Genomic DNA, 12128 nt, shown 5'->3' with positions numbered 1-12128 from the left:
CTGCTCTCTCCTTTCTCCCCCTCCACACATCCACACAGGAACTGCCTGTGACCCACAAGAGAAGAATCCAACAGGAAACAACACATTTGGGTGGAGGTGGTATGGAAGTGAGTATCTTTTGGTATGCAATTTGGCACCATAAGAATATGTAAAAACAGTAATTTTGGCAGAGTCTGTTTTTTTTCCCCAAAAAACCTTTGCTTCCAGCTGCTAAAAACATTTACTATTTGAATGGAAATATAATTTAACTACAGGAGAAGGTGGCACTTTTTGATGGTTCTAGGTCTCTCTGAAAATCAGTTTGCCAAATTACCTGTTACAGGGAAGTCTTCAGCATACATCTTTTACCAAGTGGAGAAGAGTTTCAAGAGCCTTATCACCAACAGAAGTAGAGACAGGAACAGGGAATATTTCTGTAGAAAAATGGACCTTGACATATGTTTGAAAGAAAGTTTGTCTGTTTACTTGAAAGTTGATTTCTGCATAAATTCTCTAATGTCTAAAGTGTGACTCACACAGGAAAATAACATTTAACTGAGCTGCCCTCTCAAATAATCTGTGAAAAGTAGCAATATGAACAAGCATCAGAATTAAACCTTGGGGAAAAAAATCAACAATAACTCAGCAAATACATTATTCAACAATTTGGTCAGAGTAGTAAACATTGGATATCCAGTCAAATGAGGATAGGTTGAATCCAGACTGCTTTCCCTGTGTGTGTTTTTTGTGTGTGCACGTGCATGCATGTGTGTGTGTGTGTGTGTGTGTGTGTGTGTGTGTTTGTTAAGGATGAGGGGGTACTGCACTGGCAGCATTAGACATTTGAGATTTTCAAAGCTGTGTGAGAGTTAGGGTCATAGTTTTCTATAGTTTATTCAGTTGGGAGCAGAATCTAGAATAGTGTTGAGGTTAAGAGATAGAGTGGCAGCAAATGCTGGGGAAAGCATTCCATGAACCCCGGATATGCAGGACCTATTTCACAACCTTCTATGAATCCAGAAGCCAATGAGTTTTTAGAGGTACCCTCAGTGGGTTTAGGGCTCTGATGAGGAATGGCTCTGGAGCCCCCAGATGGTCAGAGATGTAGTTTGATGGCATCAGTGATGAGATCTGAGAAGTGTGAGGATTGGGGCAGCTGATGCTGGACCAGAAGTTAAGAGCTTCATGTTCTGGTTCTAGCCCTTCCCTTAAATTGATGCAGATTTGTACTTCTCAAACTCTCTTTAAAAGACTGTCTTTTAAAGATTTCCAGTCCATTTTGGACTGATAGGAGGTTCTAGTATATATGATTTATTTTCTATATGGGCCAAAAAACTTACCAAACAAATTAAGTAATATTCAAGCTGATCTACACCCTGTTCAATGAGGTAAGTATACTAACCATGGGCTAGGAAGCCACAGAAATATAAAATTTCTGTGAAATTTTAAGTGTTTCTTCTCATTTTTTTTCTTATCTCATTATGGACTAGTAACAGTTCATATACTTGTAACTGAAGTAAGAGGTCCTTAAGTTGTTTTCTACTCAGATACTTTAAAATACTTATGGGGGAGAACTTCTTATCTTTCAGTAACAGGGAAGCTTCCCTTATGGACCATGGTTGGGGAATGGGAAGGGGACTGCATATTAGGGAACACTTTAGAAAATGGAAGCTGAAGACACTGGATGCTGGTTGTCATGAAGCCCCAACTCCTCCTTCTTCCTTAATATTAGAACACAAAGTGTCTAGCTGGACTCATAACTCCCAGAATAGAAACTATGTTTCCAAGATTTCTCACATTTAAATGTGATCATGTGCTAAATTCTGGACAATAGGATGTAAGAGGTGGTGTGATAACTCTGGGAAATCTCCTGAAAGGGAAAAATGTGAAATACATTTGTATATGTAGCTGTCTTGAGAATGAAGGCCATGTGAAAGTCTGCAACAGGATAGATGAAGCCTCAGTACTTTTCAATGTGGTCCCAGGGTCCATAGCAGGATAGGCTGCTGATCTGAATGTATATGTGGCAAAGAAATAACATTCCATTGTTTTTAAAACCAATATTATTTTGGCATCTCATTTATTTGCCAAACCCAATCCTAAGTGATATAAGTGCCAATTTTAAAATCTTGATATTTTAATTAAAATACTTATTTAACAAAACATGGCTTATTTCCCTAAGCCATAATTTGTGGTGATGCTTTTTATAAAGAGCTGCAATTATCTAGGGCCAACCAGCAGGAGCTCTGAATACACGGTGGCATGAAAGTTTGACTCCCTACGGCTGCTTGCTTGGAAGGATTGTGCTTATAAGGTGCTGCTTTCCTTATCAATCCTGCCTCTTCCTGTTGTCAGTGCGCCTGTGTCTAGAAGGTAAAGCTGCACTCCTTTGAATTTTCTGTGCTTCCAGATGATTTCAATCTTGAAAGAAAATGTAATAAAACTGGGTTAAATCCATTCAAATTCATTGTGCCAGGCACTGAGCTAGTTGCCAGGGGTGCACAGTTGAATCAATAAAGTCTTTGCTCTCAAGTTGTATAAAAACCAGTGTGGGTAGTGTTACTGACATTAACAAAATATTCTTGGAGTATCAACGAGGAGTCTATTACTTTTGTCTGGTACTGGAAAAGCATCAGGAGAGGTATGGACACATTCATTTCTCTGTAGTGGGACAGACGTGGGACATTTCCAGAGAAAGAAGTGCTGATGAAGTCACTCCTCACAGGGACAGAGCTCAGGAGAGCCATAGCAGATAGTGCATGGCATATTGGAAGAGGCCTTTGGAGGATGTGGCTGGAAAGGAATGTTGAATTTAAAGCCACATTTAGGACTTTAAATGTTTTATGTAGGAGTCTGGTCTTTGAGAGCAATTGGGAGACATTAGAGTGTTCTACTTGTTTATTTGGGCGTTTTTAAGCAGGGTAATGATGTGACAATATCTAAGTTCTTAGAGAAATAATCTGGAAAATACCATGAAAGACATCTTCAATGGGAAAAAGAATGGAAAATGGGTAATAAGCTACTGCAGTAGGATATGTCTTAGCATCTACCAAAATAGATGAAAAGGACTAATATAGATGAAAGCAAGAGGACTTGGGAATTGGTCTGATATGTGGGATGAGGAAATGGGAAGAGCTAGATAGTTTCCATGTGGATTACTATATTTTAACTGATATAGGACTAAAAAAAATAGAAGTTCAGGGAGAAGGGTTATTTTTGTAAATTGGAGCATGGTAAGATAATACCCATAGAACATGAAGGTCATATTCTACAAGCATCTGTAAATTCCTATTATTTGCTCCTGAGGACATGTTTATCTTTTTTTTCTCCTCAGTGGTGTCCTTCTTCAATAAAGGGTGCTAGACTGTACTGGCTGCACAGAAACAGACACATATTGAGTTAATGATAGAGTAATTCACTAATTGAGAGGTCTGGGAGGGAGACGGGGATTTGGAAGTCAGTGGCATATATGTGATGCTTGTGTCTGTGGGCGTTCTTGAAATGGACAATCAAAAAGCACAAACAGAAGTAAAAAGAGAATTTAAGAACCTTAGGAAATCTCTGCATTTAAGAATAAGAGAACTACTGAGAATGTTGCAGAAACAATGATCAGATAAAAATGTGTTCCAGAAACACAGAGTTTCATGAATGTTGGTGAACTCTATTAAATACCACCAAGGAGGCAAATTTCATGAGGACTAAAGTCAGTAAATTTGGAATTATAAGTTTTAAAGTGCTAATTTAGAGAACAATTTCTATGAAGTGGTGATCCTTAAACTTTAGTATCACCTGAAGAGTTTATTAAACATGGAATGCTGAGCCACATCTACCTCCCGTCCTCCATTCTGACTTGCAAAGTCTGGGATAACTGTAATTTTTACAAGTTCCCAGATAATTCTGCTATTGCTGGGCCAGGACCATACTAAGAGAATCACTGCTACAGAGCATCAGGGACAAACAAACATTGGATTATTTTGGCATTTAGGATAGATATATTTCTACAGGAAGAGTTATTGGAAATATAAAAAGTGTCCCCTCTACTTACAAATTAAGACTTTCTTACCTATATAGGATGCAAGCAACAAAACAGATTTTTCTTAACTATTTGAAAGCTGAGAATTTTTTCAAGGTAATCTCTTTGGAATGCTGTTTTTTGCTCTGTGTAAAGAGGGATAATAATAAAACCTATCACTAAATATTGTTCTTAGGTGTAAATGAAAGAATGTAGCAGAGATGTGATAGTATTCACTTCATTTTTTGGTGCTCAAATAATCACTGAATCTGATCATATACATTATTTATCCAAAAGCAAAATATCCTTTGCAAAAATGATTGTATTTGATAATAATATTAACTGTCTATACAAACCCCTAGAGTCCTCCAAAATATGTTTTATTTTATCTTTATTTTTAATTAATTAATTTTAATTATGTATATGATAGCAGAATGCATTTTGATTCATTGTACACAATTGCAGCATAATTTTTCATTTCTCTGGTTGTACATGATGTAGTGTTGCACCATGTATGCAGTCATACATGTACCTAGAGTAATGATGACATTATAATACCATGTATTAATTATAAATTGAGCAAATGTCAAAGGCTTGATGACTATTTTCAGAGACAGAGAAATTTAATGTCATATACAACAAAAGTTTTCCTTCTTTTAAATACGTGCTGTTTAAAAAAACATTTGGTCTCTTGAAATATTTTCCTCTGGTAACTTTAAAAATAAACATTTTAATTAATCATTTAACATTTACTTCATTAATGTGATGACTGAATATAAATCATTTCAACATGTTTGGGGAAAGATTGTGGAAATCTATTCAATAAAAATGTGAATGTTTGCTAAAGAATTTAACTTCTGGAAGCCAAAATAAACATTGTCAGTATTCTCTATTAAACAAATTATTTCTTTAAGTTGTGCTATGTTTAAATAATTAAACTCCACAAGAATAGGTAAATAAACCAGGATTTTGAGAAATTAAATTGAGATATTTTTACAAATTCTAATAGTAATTAGGTGAGCAGTGGTTATTGATTGTGTTTTTTTATGGTTTTGCAAGAACAATAGTTTGAATATGTGTCTGTATCTCAAGAAAAGGAATTATCATCTATGATAATATCAACTTTAGATCATGGTTCTTAGGAATAGGTAACATACATAAAATTTTTAGAATACTTGGAACTATGTACAAATAATAATAATAATAATAATAATAATAATAATAATAATAATAACAACAACTACTGCTCTTTTTATCTGAAATTAAGGTCAACTCATTACTCTATTTTCCAAGTTTAGTCTCTATTATGTTACCATGTAGTAGATATTGACAGTAGTCCCATTCTACACATGTGGAAATTAAGCCTCAGTGAGGTGAAATAGCTTCCTAAGCAGTACAACTAGTGAGTAGTGAAGTCAGGGTTAGAACCCAGGTCACTAGCTCCAGAGTGCCCTCCCTACAACAGCTGCTATAATACACACACACAACCTCCATGTGCGGTGTGTACAGTATGTATGAATTTAACAGAAGAGTTAATGAGGGAGAGGATTGCTGAATATGTATCCATTACATCTAATTCTAATTCTAAGGATTTAGATACAAAGCATGCTTGAAGTTTGTTTGAATAAAAGAAATGCACCTAAATGGAGACTAATCAGATGGGAGGTTAGTAAAACATGCCAAATAAAATGTTACACACATTATGCAAATTACAATGCTGATAAGAGGCTTGCATCTAAAATATATAAGGAACTTTTACAACTCAATAATAAAAAGACCCCAATACCAAGCTGAGAAAAGAACTTGAAATGCAGGCATACTTTTATTGTGTTTGAAGTTACTGTGATTTACACATTGGAATTTGGCAATTCAAATGTGGCAGCCTTTCATGGAGCAAGCTTATTGGGATCATTTTTCTAAGAGTACGTGCTCATTCCATGTCTCTGGGTCACAATTCTCGCAGTACTTTGAGCTTCTTCATTATTATTATATCTGTTATGGTGATTTGTGATCAGGGATCTTTGATGTTAGTATTGCGATTGTTTCGGGGAATTTGGTGAAGATCCTGTGGATATTATTAAAATTACAGCAGGGGTTGAGGATTGACTTTAATTTTGAATGGAGTCCTGTTGTGGTAAAATGCTGACCACAGCATTGAAGAAATCTTTCATGAAAGGAAGGATCAATAGATGTGACTAACATCACCAGTTGTCTTGTTTTAATAACTTGTCACAGTCATCTTTTGTAACTTCCACCCTGATCAGTGAGAAACCATGAACATGCAGGTAAGACTCTGCCTTGCTAAAGGAGTAGATGACTTTTAACATTTTTTAGCAGTACAGTGTTTTTTAATTAAGATAGGTACATTTTTGACACAATATTATTTCATAATGGGCTGCAGAATAGTATAAATATAACTTTAAAATTCACTGGGAATTTAAAAAATCATGTGACTTTTGCTTTATTGCCATGTTCTGGAAATGAACTCATAAGATATCTCTGAATTATGCTGGTGATATTTCTCTAATGATATACAAATGGCCAGTAATCACAGGAAAAGCTGCTTGACATTATTAGCCACCAGGAAAATGCAAATCAAAACCATAATAAGATAGCACTTCACACCCTCTATGACTAGAATCAAAAAGAAAGAAAATATCAAGTGCTAGTGATGATATCAAAAGTTGGAATTCTCATGAACTGCTCGTGTGAGTATAAAATAATGTGCAGATCCTTTTCAAAACAGTCTGGCACTTCCTTAAATGATTAAACATAGAGTCACCGTCTGACCCAACAATTCCACTCCTAAATATATACTCAAGAGAAATGAAAACATATGTCCACCCAGAAATGATGTGCATGTGAATATTTATACCAGCTTTATTCTTAAAAACCAAAAGGTGGAAATAAGTCAAATAGCCATCAATTGATGAATGGATGACTGAAATGTGGTATGTAAATACAATGGAACATTATTTGGTCATAAAAAGAAATGAAGTACTGATACATGCTATATTATGGATGAACCTTCAAAGCATCATGCTCAGGATAGAAACTAGTCATAAACACCATATATTCCATGCATCCATTCAAATGAATGTCAAGGACAGGGATATCTGTAGAGACAGGAAGTAGATTAGATGTTGCCTAAGGTTGGAGGAGGTCAGAACAAGGATGTAGGGAGATGGTAGCTAAAGTATATTAGGTTTCTTTTGGGGATGACTAAAATATAAAATTTACTGCAGTTATGTTTGTTTGTATCTATGAATATTCTAAAAACCACTGAATTTTATACTTTTTATGGGTGAATTGTATGGTACTTGAACTACAGTTCAGTAAAGGTGTTTCTAAAAATTAAGTATTTTTTTGTGTGCTGGCACGTGTGTGTGTGTGTGTGTGTGTGTGTGTGTGTTTTAAAGATGATTAATGAAGGTGGCAGATCCAAACAGTGCAAAACATTTAATAGTAACATAATTAAAATGCTAAAGATTAACAATAAAATTCTTTTCATATAAAACATGTTTTTAAAAATTCTTAGTTTTTCATTTTTAAGGCATTAACTATTAACTTTCTAAGTAAAAGAGGAGAAATTAATTTTTTCTCCCAACTCTCCCTTTTCATATTTGCTACTGATGCATTTCCTCTCTCATCTCCTCAAAATACAGTTATACATAAGTTTAGTTAGACTATCATTCGGTGTTTACATGACTATGTAAATGCCAGAACAAGTGAGTTAACCCATTAAATGTCAAACCTTCCCTTCAATATACTTAAACACATTACATTGTCTACCAGACCCACATCCCTGAGCCTTTGGCCTGCTCTCCTCTGTGCTAGTTATTCTCCAGTACAGCTCTGTTTTTGAGCTCAAAGGAGAGTTATCGGTGTTTCCTTTTCTTCACTCCATTCTTGGCTCTTCTGTTATCTGGACTTGTTGTTCCTTTTTTCTTGGTGCACCTCCTTAATTTAGGAGAATTTCTCTCTTCATAGTGTCCTGATAAAGAACACATGCAGAGTAAAATTTTTCAGAGCTTAAGTATTTGAAAATGTATTATTTTATTTCTGCATTTCACTGAATGTTGGACTAATAAAGATTTTCAGGTGGAAAATGAATTTTTCTCCAAATTATTATATTCATTTTTAGCTGTTATATCCATTACTTATATCTATATTTTTCTCATTTCCATGTGGCTCTAGATAAATCTGATTTTCTGATTCTTAATCTTTTGGCTATAGCTTGTCTTCTACTGGAAATTCTCTAATTTCTTTGTTCCCAGTGTTGTAGAATTTCAAGCTGATATGCCTTGGTGATCATTTTGTTATTTATTATACTAATCATCAAATGGGCTCTTTCAATCTAGAAACTTGAGGACTTTGGATGTGAAAAGTTTTCTTGAATCACTTTGTAGTTTTCCCCATTACCTTCATATTTTTTTTCTTCTTCTAAAACTCCTTTTGTTTTGATTTTAGGCTCCCTGAACCGATCTTTTAATGATTCTTACTTTTTCTCTCATATTTTAGTTCATTAAACACCAATGCTTTTCTTTCTTGGAAACTTTCTCAATTTATATTCCATCTTTTCTATAATTTTTGTTTCTACTATCATGTTTTCATTGCCAAAAATACTTTTTTCTCTTGATGTTCCTTTAAATATCCTTCTGTTTTGCTTCACAAATATGCCATTTCCCTTATCTCATTGAAGAATTATAGATTTTCATATTTCAAAATTAGTCCTGGTGACATTGCAGAAGAGACTGATAAAACTTAAGTTGGAAGATATATGACTGGATTGCAGTTTCAATGGGAATATTTAATACTCTATAAATAACAAGCAATATCTTTTCACTTACTCTATCTTATCTGCAACTATTATAGATATTTTTTTAAAGTTCTCATCTTATTGTACTATTTCCTTCAGAATGCTCTTTTTTTTTAGATGTACTTTGCATTACATCTTTCATTTTAGAGGTTTTTCTTAAATGTCTAGAAACTCCAGCACCTAGATATGGCCTAATGGGACCCAAAGAAACTGGCTTCCCAGGTGGCTATGTGGAGGGACCAGATAATACATCCAGAGGTGCTGGGCAGTTAATACCCCTTGGGGGGTAATCTTTGACTATGGAGACAAAAAACAGATGAAACAGCAGATAAATTGCTCACTTCCCCTCCCTCTTTCTCCCAATATCAGACTTCTTTTTTTTTTTCCCAAGATGACTTTTAAAATTATTAATATTAGTTGTTCAAAACATTACAAAGCTCTTGACATATCATTTTTCATACATTTGATTCAAGTGGATTATGAACTCCCATTTTTACCCTGTATACAGATTGCAGAATCACATTGGTTACACATCCACGTTTTTACATACTGCCATACTAGACTTCTCCAAGTTGTTATGGCTCCGTGTGGTCTCTCTGGAGAAATATCATGTGACCAATTTTTCAGCCTGTGTTCTTGAGAAGTTGCAGTGAATTGGCCAAGCATCATGCTTTTCTTTTTCTCTGCCCCAGCTTTGCCTTTCTCACTGGGAGTGCACTTTCCCCCAAAGTGGCACCATATTAGTTTGCTTCAGGATCTATTGTCTAGAGCAAAGCTCCTCATGTATTGAGGATATTTACTCAGGAAATTCAATGTTTATGAGAGTTCTCTGGGAAATTCCATAAAGTGCAGAATCTGATTCAGGGCTCTTGAGCTGGGGTCTGAGATTTTGCATTTCTAACAAGTTTTCAAGTGATACCAGTGATGATAGTTCATGAATCACATCTTCTTGAGTCCCAAAGGTATAGAAAACACAAGCTGAGGCACCTGGTATGAGAAGAGTTCTAGTGATAACATTTTGATATGCTTTGGTATCACAGTTACTAAAGCTTTTAGCTATGATTAATTTGGCTGAGAGGTAGAATACATAGCATTAGAACACTGGGTCTCCTATACTTAAACATTATGGGAACAATGATAATTTTAAGTATTGTGGTATTAGATGGCTGCTTTTGACATCATTGGAAACCTTGCCCACCCCCCATCCACACCCCCTGCAAAAAAAAAATATATTATAGGTGGCTCATACAGCTGTTAACACTGTGTCATGTGTCATGGAAGCTTCAAAGAAACTTTATCTTTTGAAGAAGCAGGACTTACTGGGCTGAAATTCAGACCCTTAATTTTATTATAAGATGTCAACCCTGAAAAAGCAAAACAAAACAAAACTATGTAGGCTCAATAATGCAAGGTCTAAAAGAGGGTTCTGATAGAAACTTGGGAACCTAAAACCTTAGATGAGAATATTTAGGTGAATGTACCTGACAATCACTGACCTTCAGTTTCTCTGAATTCCCTGGCCATCAGAAACAAGTCCCTATTTCCCTCACCTGAGGAGTATGTAATGACTTTATGATTGAAGAAAGAGGACTACAGAAAATTTAATGTGTGTGATGAGGCGCACTGGGGGCTTCACTCTCAGCTGCCATGTTATCAGTGAGATTTTGACATTTGCTATGCCACTATTAATTTGGTGACTGCTTTCCTTTGATCACCAGCAGGAGGAAGAACCAAAATAAATTTCATTTACATAGAAATAATAGCATTATACCCTTTATGTTTCCTGTCACAGGTATCAGATCTCCATTGTACCCTCTTCCCACATATCTATTCCTTTTCCCCTTCATATACCACGGGTATTTTCTTTAATAAATACTCATACAGATAAAATCTATCTTGGAGGGGATGGAAGGTATTTCTTGAATGATACAAATATAATGTAGAAGTAGGATTGATCCTACTTGCCATCATTTCCAGTGATCCACTTACAAAATTTTGCTTCCCTTTCTTGTATCCTTAGGCTCTGATAACAGAGTTCCTAAGTCATAGATCATAGGATACTTCCTCCAGGAGACAATGAAAAGTCCATTGAACTAGAAGCTGTGATTACCAGATGACCATTTTGTATTAGGCATAATAGTGTACCAACATCTAGGATAATTAACGCTGCTTACAATAAGGATCCTGGGTTGTGGCTACAAAGATGAGGCATAGAATAATTATGTATGGTAGCAAAAGAAGTCATTGGTTTGTCTATTAATGGTTCTGTGATGAATGATAAGTGTGAGTGGTCAACTCCATCAACCATAGAAAGACAATTTAGGGCTTAGACCACTCAGAAATGACAGCCTATCTAATTCTACTAAGACAGCATAATGCTGGCCAAGGATGAGGAGACTCTAAACTGAGGTAGAGTAGGGAGATAGTAACCATTAACTTTACCTCCAAGAGTAACTAAAGTATCAAGGCTTATGGCTTAGATTGATAATCCTACTGAATGAAGTCTTTTTAGAAGAGTGCAACTGGCCATTATTTTCAAGAATGATACTTAACACTTATCCTCTCAGAGAGACAATAAGGACATTTTGTTCTCATGTGCAATTTGGTTTTTGTGAAAAAGTGAGAGTAGATCTGATAGTTGCAAGGGGTGAACTGTATTGGACTGGCTTATATCTCAGACCTGATTTGTTTGATATTTTCTTTCCCTTGGACTCAGGTATTGTCTTGCTTCCCAACTTGAGCAGTCATAGGAATGGCTTACACCATTTCTGCCATTGTAAGAGCCTCTATTGCTGATGCTTTTTGTTTGTTTCCTAACCCTGATTACCTCAGTTTCTTCTAAGGTGTGAAGACTGTTCTGAGATTTAACTGTTACGAACAATTTCTCTGGAAACATCCTGTGACCAATTTGGACAATACACTCTTAATATTTACTTCCTCTTCTTCCCTGCCTATCTTTTCTTCTTGCCTTTGTTTGCCTGGGGTTGTACTTGCTAATAAAGCATTATTTATATAAACTTGGCTTCAAGTTTTACTTTAATGTATTACAGGAAGATTTTTTGTTTTCCTGTCTCTTCTGTATTTATTAGTATTTTTGAGGTACCAAAAATCATGTCTTGAATCAGAGTTTGGCAAACTTATTCTGTGAAAGGTCCAGATAATAAATACTTTTAGTTTTGTAGATCATATGATGATATCTATCTACTATAATTGATCAACTCTGCTGTTGTAATGAGAAAGCGTTTCCCATAACACCTAAACTAAGGTGCATGGTTGTATTCTCATAAAACTTTATTTAAAAAAGCAGACTGCAGCCTG

The 12128-nt window shown here is 35.3% G+C and overlaps 1 long non-coding RNA gene across 1 annotated transcript in view; it reads left to right on the top strand.

Annotated features, from left to right (window-relative positions):
* LOC139706227 (uncharacterized) overlaps nucleotides 1-12128 on the top strand; it is a 101631-nt gene that overhangs the window by 11399 nt on the left and 78104 nt on the right. The window contains exon 2 of the long non-coding RNA XR_011707863.1: nucleotides 39-107. This is a non-coding gene — a long non-coding RNA (uncharacterized lncRNA). The remainder of the gene's footprint in view (nucleotides 1-38; nucleotides 108-12128) is intronic.

This window comes from Marmota flaviventris, chromosome 6 (assembly GCF_047511675.1).
Source record: "Marmota flaviventris isolate mMarFla1 chromosome 6, mMarFla1.hap1, whole genome shotgun sequence".
In the NCBI taxonomy this organism is placed as follows: Eukaryota; Metazoa; Chordata; class Mammalia; order Rodentia; family Sciuridae; genus Marmota; species Marmota flaviventris.
Note: the sequence above shows the minus strand (reverse complement) of the source record. Positions and strands in the feature narration are given on the sequence as shown.